The sequence below is a fragment of the Gracilinanus agilis genome, chromosome 2 (genome assembly GCF_016433145.1).
Source record: "Gracilinanus agilis isolate LMUSP501 chromosome 2, AgileGrace, whole genome shotgun sequence".
NCBI lineage: Eukaryota > Metazoa > Chordata > Mammalia > Didelphimorphia > Didelphidae > Gracilinanus > Gracilinanus agilis.
The window spans coordinates 651,160,974-651,170,711 of record NC_058131.1 but is presented as its reverse complement, the minus strand read 5'-3'; positions in this window follow the sequence as shown (position 1 = coordinate 651,170,711).

Below are 9,738 nucleotides of genomic sequence, written 5' to 3'. Positions count from 1 at the left end.
ATATATATATATATATATATATATATATATATATATATACATATATATCTTACCCCCACTAGAGTATAAGTTCCTTGAGGGACTAACTTTCTTTCTGTTTATATCTGTATCCTTAGTGCTTAGCATAGTGCCTAGCACATAAGTAGTCATTTAACAAATTTTTTCTGACTTGACTTTTCATATGAGTTCCTGAGTGTGTTGGGTTGGAAGAAAGGGACGATCAGCCATGATATACCACTGCCAAGGTCAAAAGAGTTCAAGTTCATGAGATAATTGAATTGGAATATGTATAAATGAAGTGGGTCTGTGAGATGAGATCCATGAATAACAACAACTGACAATTATGTATCTGTATTTCCTTAATGTTTGCAAAGTGCTTCAATTTATTATTTCATTTGGGCCCGACACAAACTCTTTAAGGTAGAGACAATAGGTTATTACTGGGGAAATGTGGTTGCAACTGTGATTTCAAGAGGGGAATGAGGGGTCTGTAGTAATGGACAAACACTCCATGTCTCTTCTTCAAATTTATAGTCTCTCCAAAGAATTTGAATTTCTGAAGAGCACAGCCTTTCATTTTGGTCTTTGTATTCCTAGTGCCTGGCACATAATATCTACCTTCCTACCTATCTATCTATCTATCTATCTATCTATCTATCTATCTATCTATCTGTCTGTCTATTTACACATATATTTTACACACACACACACACACACACACACACACACACACACACACACACATTAATTGGAGAGTTGAACTAATTTTCCCAGGGTCCCGTAGTCCAAATGTGTCAGAGTTGGAAAGGTAGATATTAATGAAAGTCGATACTTATGTGGTACTTTAAGGTTTGCAAAGCACAACCCATCAGCCAAGTTATCTGGGGCTATAAGATTTCCGGTTTATGTTCCAGCCAGTGCTTCATTTCTCAAGGGCTGAATATCTAATATACAGATTCTCACAAAACCACTGCATCTCTCCCCTCATACTGCCTGCCTTCCTGGCATTTCCTTGCCGAAAGTCCCCTTTTCACAGAAGGTGAGGAGGAAAGACTGAAAAATATCCATTCTACAAATCCATTTCTCTTTCACAGCTCTGGGTACAGATTTCGTGGGGAGGAAGTCTGGAACTTTTGAGAATGGTGGTGTTTGTAGTTAATCCCTATTATCTTTTTCTCTTTCTTCTTTCTGCAGGTACAAGTGCTATATTTAGTCATTTAAAAATGTGAAGCTAGTTTAGGAGTCACTCATTATACTAAATTGTATATTATGCTGTATATTATCTATATATTATAGATAAAAATGAGGTTAAGTCACTTTGATACAAAAATCATAGATAATTTAAACAATAAATCCTCCCCACCCTTTTACGTCTTCTTTAGATATAAAGATAACACAGAGGAAGGACAGACTTTGAGGCACTGAAATTTCATACTAGTCACTAGTCCTATGGCAGAATTCCCTACATAAGTACCAACCTTCCAGTGAATTTTGAGTTGTATAAAAATTGGGCTGTTATGTGGCGAAGTAGAGAGTGCTAGGCTGGAATCATGAAAACTCTTCTTCCTGAGTTTAAATCTGGTCTCAAAGGCTTATTAGTCACTTAACTCTTATTTGCCTCAGCTTCCTCATCCATAAATTAAGCTGGAGAAGGAAATGGAAAACCATCCCAGTATCTTTGCCAAGAAAACTCCAAAAGGAATCACAAAGAGTTGGACATGACTGAAATAACTGATCAACAAGAAGATGCTTTGCTTAATTTTTTTAAATGAAAACTTTATCTTTCATAACTCTTGTGAGATGTGTGTTAAAGAGGAACTTCTTTTTTAAAAATAGATAAGAACAGCCCAGCCTGGCCAGTAACTTTCTGAAGATCATGCAACTACCACGTGTGGGAATGTCAATTCGTACATAGCATGGGGGTTGGCCCAACCTAAGACTGTACTTCTGAATTATACTTAGTTTTTTTTTAGAATAACTATTTTCTGAGCTTATGCTGGTGGTAGGTTCTTATTGGCCTTTTTTTTAGACTACAAGAGAGTTTTAGGGACAAAATGGTGAAGCCTTTTCTTTAAATGGTTGTGGATTGACTTGTCTGCTTACTCCTAAATCATGATAATGGGTAGCAAATAACTCACTCCTCTCTCCATCTATCACTTGGGGGGGAAAAATGAAGTTTGAAGCTACTTTGGGCTTTCAGTGATTTCATTCTCTTATAAATTGATTTCCTTAATAATGAAATTTGCATGAGTATCTAAATGACTTCAATAAACATAGAATTATGTATTTATGTGTATATATGCATGTGTACACATACCTGGTTATATTTTAAGCCAACTTAGTGATGCAATATTACCCCTGGGTCAGACTGAAATCTTAAATATGTGTGTGTTTCTGTATATCAACATGCATATATAAATAATCCATACTACACTATATACATGTGTGCATATATATTATATATGTATACATATGTGTGTATATATGTATAGTTCAGAAGTAAAGTCTTAGGCTGGGCTAACCTCCATCCTGGTACAAATCAACATTCTCTCACACAGTAATTTCATGGTCTTCAGAAGGTTACTGGCCAGACTGGGCTATTCTTATCTATTATCACTATAATGTAGATATCTACATAATACATATGAGTGTCTATATTTTACTTATATGCACATATACATAAATAGACATATATATATGCATATATATATATGTGCAATCAGAGACCTTTGTGATCATTTAGTCCAGGTTCTTAATTTTATAGATAAGAATGAAGCCTAGCATGGATAAATGGCTTGCCTAGAACCACCTAGTTAACTAGTTTAACTAGAACTCAAGTTGTTTCTTTTACAACACAGACCCCCCCCCCCCCCCCTCGGTCTCTCTGTCTCTCTTTCTATATATATATATATATATATAGTATATATGCTATTTATCTATCTATCTATATATACTATACACACACATATATATTTCCTATAGCATACAAGGATTCAAAGTTAATAGTGCACCAAGGGCAAAATTTTTAATGTGCATTTTGTCATCTATATCTATCTATCTATCTATCTATCTATCTATCTATCTATCTATCTATNTTGTCATCTATATCTATCTATCTATCTATCTATCTATCTATCTATCTATCTATCTATCTAAAGCTGCCTTTTATATACGAGTCTATTCCTAAACTCATAATGCTCACAAACTATAATGTTGCCTTCTGGACAATGAAGTTTTTAGACCACAACATATCTTGAGGACCATCCATCAAGTTGCAGACAGATTGTGATCTACACTGACAAAAGGAGTACCCCTATGGTTGAACTCATTTAATTTTTGTATTATAATATTCTCCCTGCCATCTTAAAAATATGTCTTTCCTATTCAAAAAGAAAAACCTTTTAATATACACTGCTGCTCTTTCTAGCCACTGTCTAACATCTTTTGTTTTTCATTGTTAGATTCCTGGAACAAGTGATCCACAACTATTTTGTCATCAGTGGACCACTGCCATGGAATCCATGCTGGTCTACCAGCATGAGTTAAGTAAAAAAAATACCTTTGGGGAATGGAAAACCTTGCCCTCCTTGAGATTATAATATTGTCCTATTTGGTTGTCCTCCACACTGGGACACACAAACAAAATAACAAGTGAGACCACACAATAGATGTGTTTTCTCATTAGCTGTTTTCCAGGATGTCTCCTCTTTCCAATAGACAACTGTATGCAACTATCAGAGATATCTCTTGCATTTGTGACCTTGGTTTGACATACAATAATGAAGAGGAGTTAAATGATAAACATTTATTAAGCTCTATTGGGCTAAGCCTTGGGAATATAAAGAAAGACAAAAAGTGAGTCCCTGTATGACTTTGAGGAGGTGACAGTCTAGTGGAGAAGAAAACGTACAAATAGCTAACTACAAATAAATTGTAAACAGGATAAATAGGAAATAATCAACAGAAGGAAGGCGCTGGATTTAAGAAGGTTGGGGGAAAGCTTCTTGCAGGTGGTGGGATTTTAGCTGGGATTTGAAGGAATATGTGGGTTACAGAAATTTCCACCTTCAGTATTTTAGGCTCTTAACACTTTCTTACCACATGGATGAGTTTGGTTACCTGTCTTGGAATTTACCTTTCCAAAATTGTTCTGAGGAGAATCCTGTCTTTATGGACCCAGGAGAGCAGGGACCCCAGACTATGTGAGTGTATGGCTCTGAGATTCCCTTGCTCAAGAACCAATACCCAGGGAATAAGATGGTGCCTTTCTAACAATTTTATTTGCTATATTTAATTCCTTCATATTTTTAGATGGATAAATAGCATCATGTCCTAGGAGTCTTGTTTCTGGAGATTGACTGTAGTGAGGCTAATTCCTTTCTTGTGTAGTCTCTATTCACAAACCCTAGCAGTAACCTGGACAAACAGAGCAAAACTGAGAACGGAGGAAGAGGATGAAGAAGAATCAGGTTACATAGTCTTCCCCTCCGATCACCTACAAACGAGAGCTGTAACATAAATATACCAAGTGAGCCTTCAGCTTTGCCCTCTCATCTTCCCCTAATCCACCAGAGAGAATTATTTCCCCATTTGCAGTGAAGCCCTTGAACTCATTGTAAAATGCTTATAGACTATAAAAGGCTTCTTTCCATGACCACAGGGACCCACTAGGTGACTGTTTCTGTAATAAATATTTCTAGATTGATTGTCCGATCTATAAGACGGCCATCACCCAGGGAGGTGAGATTTCCGGGTGAATTTCATTGAGGTTGTAATGACAAATTTGTAGGTGAAAGAGTTTGGCCCAGTGGTAAAGAAGACCCTGGCTTTCAGGATTCTGCCTACATTTAGCTCTTTGCTTTCCCACTCATTGTGTGTTGGGCATGGATTTACTCCCTCCTAGTAGTGTCAGGAGACCTTATTAATATCAGTAAAGTGCTTGAAGTCATACAGGCTGGAACCACCCTCGATAGGCAAGACATCTAGATGAATTACTTTTGGGTTGGATAAAGAGTGAAAATCCTTCAGGGAGGATATTTATTTTCTTCGATTCTCATTTTACCTCATTTGTGTTTCCCTATGTTATGGTACCTTTGAAGAAATGTAAGATTCCGGGATATACTGAGGGTTGATTTGGTTATGTGTGACGTCACAAAAATGAGTCTATAAGAATAAGTATATTGATTCAATGATAAAAAATAGATGAATTGTCTTTTCTCCATATCTGTTTACGAAATGTAGTTTTAATTCACGGGCTACATTTCAGAGTCCTAGGCAATTTGAATCCCAAGACTTCATTGTTTCCAAACTTCCATCTCTCCCTGACTTTCATGTGGTTGCAAGATTGTAGAAATTCACCAATGAAGTGGAAATCAAAGAATTTAAAAATTCACCTTCCTCTTGATCTATCTCCATGGTCTCTGAATATTTCCTTTTCGATTCACCACTCTACAAGGACAGTTTCTTTGATTGTATTTGCCATTGACATTTCCCCACAAGTGTACTTTAAGTACTTGATTCTCTTCTCTTTCAACATTTTCATGCTTGCTGCTTTCATTCAGCCCCATGGCTTCAGCAACCCCTTCTTTTCCAATGATGTCTAAATCTCTTTATCTAGTTCTGACCTCATTTCTGAATATTAGAGGCCCTAGACTCATATGTCCTCAGGTACTAGGAGAATGGGGCTCTAAAGTTTCCTTATAGAGAATGAATATCAAGGGAATAAAGGGACACTCTCCACTCTCCTAACTCTTTCCTTTGTAGATTTAATATCCCAAGACTGTGAGAGGGATGAATGATTTCATTCTTGATATTTATATCTTGAGCATTTGACACAGTCTCTGGCATACAGTAAGTATTTAATATATGCTTATTGATTGGTTAATTTATTAGACTGAAGATTTCTGTGATTCTCCCACCCAAGATCAATAGCATTATTCTCCTTCTGGGTTCACAGCACTTTGTTTAGTGATTTTCTAATGAATTTGTCTTGAATATTATTGTTATCTATGTTTGTCTTAATCCCCTTATAGACTATAACCTTTATCTATGAGCATAATGATTATGCCTTATCTAAACTTAAAAAAATACTTACTCTCTGTCTTAGTAACAACTTTAAATCAGAAGAGTGGCAAGGGCTAGACAATTTGGATTAAGTGACTTGTTCAGAGTCACACAGCTAGGTCAGATTTGAACCCAGGTCCTCCTGATTCTAGGCCTGTTTCTCAATCCACTGAGCCACTTAGTTGTTTCCTTATCTAAACTTTTTTTTTTCAATTTTTTTCAATTTTTATTCTTAAATGTTTTTCCATGTTTCTATGATTCATTTTCTTTCCCTCCCTTCTTCCCTCCTCCCTCCCAGAGTCAACAAGCAATTCCACTGGGTTGTACAAATGTTATCAGTTGATACCTATTTCCATAATTTTCATTTTTGCTATAGAGCGATCATTTAAAGCCTAAACCCCAAATAACATACCCATATATACATGTAATTTATCTAAACCTTTAAAAAGTCTTCCTTGGTGCCTAGCACAGTGCTCTGCTCACAGCAGGTACTTCATGTTTGATAGATGCAAAATGCTTTAAAATGTTCTCATTCTTCAAGTTTATAAAGAGTAGAGGTTATGCTTTATAAACTTAATTTTAACATTATTAATCATAGAAAACACATGATTACTATCATTTTGATGATAATCATGATCACCTTTTTCCTTTTATTTTTCACAAAGGTAGACTTTGATCCTATAGCTTCCTACACATGACATTTGGGGACACCATTTCAGGACAAGTACCTAGAGGGAAAAAAGGCTTTTGCATTTATGGACTTTAAACTTGTCACAGGAATATTCTGCTCTCTGTGGTTTCCCCTGAGAAGTACGATTTCTGAATTTCCACATATACTGTTCTCTGATTAGATCTAGGTAGACAGAGAGGACATTTTGTAGAACAAAAGGAAATAAAGGGAAGTCATTTGTGTAAGACATCTAGGCAATTTGGAGAGTCAGTCTATAAAATTTAGTACCAAATAATTCTTCTCCTCTACTTAAGACCTTCTGGGAAAAAAAGTTTTATTATTATATAAGAATATCTGACTGTGTAGACTTGCATTATTCTAGATGATTCCACAAGAGAGATTTGCTTAAACAGTTCACTAATGAATAGGTATGCAGAAGTTGAATAGAATAGCATTGGGAAAAGCAGGACATAATAGATATTCAGAAAGACTTGAGTTCAAATCCAGATTCTGATACTAGCTGTGTGATAATGGCAAGGTATTGAATCATTCTGTGCTTCAGGTTTTTTTTTTTTGTCTTTTTTTTTTTTGTCTGCAAAGCAGGAATAATAACAGAAAAAGATCTATTTGACAAGGTTGTTGTGAGGATCAAAAAAAGATGATGGACATTTTTTAAAAGGTTTATTTTTGGTCTCTGGGCTTTTATTTAAAAATAGAAATGTATTATAAGAGAAAACAGGAGCATATGATACAGTGATTCCATCTTGACCATTGTTTACCCTACTCTGACTGTCTAGAACAGTGATGGTCAAACTATGGCCTGTGGGCCTGACATATTCTATACGGTCAAAGGACATTTTTCCTAATCTGACAAATACAATGAGTAGTATACAGTACAATGAAACTTCGAAAGAGTTGCCTTAGAAACAGACTGACAGATGAGTATTTCCTTGTCTTCATCTTTAAAAAGTTTGCCCATCACTGGTCTAGAAAAACCACATAACTATACTATTATTCAGTAGTTTTTAGTTATTGTCTGACTATGATTTCATTTGGGGTTCTCTTGGCAAAGATGCTGGCATAGTTTTTCATATACTTCTCCAACTCATTTTCCAGATAAGGATAATGAGGCAAACAGGGTTAAGTGACTTGCCCAGGGTCACACAGTTCCTAAAAGTCTGAGGCCACATATGAACCAACGAAGATGAATCTTCCTGACTCCAGGCTCAACACTCTATTCACTGTACCACTTAGCTGGCCAGACACTTCAAAGATGTTTGTATAACTTGATGAAAAATGCTGAGCTAGAAGGAGAAAATGGATCAGAACCAGGAAGTAAGAACTGAGTCATACAATTCTTTGTGTATGCAAAATTCTTTGCATATGTAAAATGTCATTTCTTCTAAGATCACGAAGTTATATATTTTTTTAAAAATCTGTTATCTATTGAGACAAGGATTTGGAGTGGAACCCAAACTGCCCTCGATTTGAATCTAGTCTTTGACCCTTATGAGCGTGTGATGCACAAGTCAGCTATTTAACTTGTGTGAGCTTCAGGGAGGAAAGCACTATCTAAACATGAGTTATTACCTCATTTATCTTCTCAACAATCTCTCTTGCAGAGACGGTCGGAGCAGGCACTGCTACACCCATTTTCTATATGCTGGTTTCATTTTTATTCTTCGATATTTTCTGCATGTTTGCTATAGATAATAATAATAATGCCTGGCATCTACTTGAACATTTACAAAGCACTTTACTTATGTTATTGTATTTGATCCTCACAACAACCCTGAAAGTTAGATGTTATTATTGCCCTCATTTTACAGATGTGGAAACTTAGACTAAAAAGAAGTTTAAAAGTCTTGCACAGGGTCACCCGGCTCCCAAGGATCCTGGGGTGGGGCAGGATTTAAGCTCAAGTCCGGCCATGATCTCTGCCCTGGTCACCTAGCTGGCCCTCTATTTCATCTACTCGTGTCAAAGCTGGAAGTTGTTTAAAATAAACATCAGTCTATTATCCCAGATTCTAGTAAAGGATTGCTGTTATGTTTATAATCCCTTCCTTGGAAAGGCAACCAATTCCCAGAATCTCAAACCAAATAGGAGGGGACCTGAAGAGGCTGAGCATCTATTGCCCTCCCAGGATGTGGGTTTGCTTCCGTCCCCGTCACATGGTGTGGTTTGGCCCCAGCTCCTCTGGAGGACGGCTCGTGCAATCCTGCATTAGCTAAGTCGCTGCGAATGAGCCGCTCAGCCCAGCCGGGCAGCAGGGATGGCCTTGGCTCCCAGAATGCTGAAGATTCTTCTCCTTTTCTTAAGTAAGTAGCAACAGAAGCAGCCCTGCTCACCCCTTTTGCAGAAGGTTAAACTTTCAACAAGTCAACTCAGTTCTTCCTGTTCTGAATTAAATTCTGCCTCAGACACATTTCTTCCTGTTTACAGGGAAAGGTTCTTGGTGTGACTTGACCACTTGTTAAAGAGAAAGTAGGTGAAAGTCGGGGGGTGGCATGGCTTATGCTTCATAAGGGTGAAAGAGGGTCAGGTGCCTGCTCTCATCTAGGACTCCTGAAGCTCTCAATTGACATCTAGACTGATAATATCTATCTTATTTGTTTTGTTTTTAAAAATTATTATTATTATTATTATTTTAGTTTAAGATCAGACTGCTAAATACAGAACCTAGGGTGGTTATAAGGTTTAGTTTGCACACTTATGAGCTTTGGGGAACTATGCAGTGCCCTTAGTTGCCCAGAGGTCTCTTTTTCATAAGCTATTCCCCATTTCTGATGGATTATTTTCCAAGCAATGTGAAAGCTAGTCTTATTGAAACAGGATGGATTTGTAAAAAAATAGATTGAAAGACTATTAAATCTGGAAGGGACCCTGTGGCAGAGCTTTAACTAGGAAAGGCAATGGGGTTTTGCCCTAGGGTTGGATATTTAAAATGTACAAGAAGTTTACCCATGCATTCCTAAAGAGTAAAAGTTCCTTTCCTTTCTCAC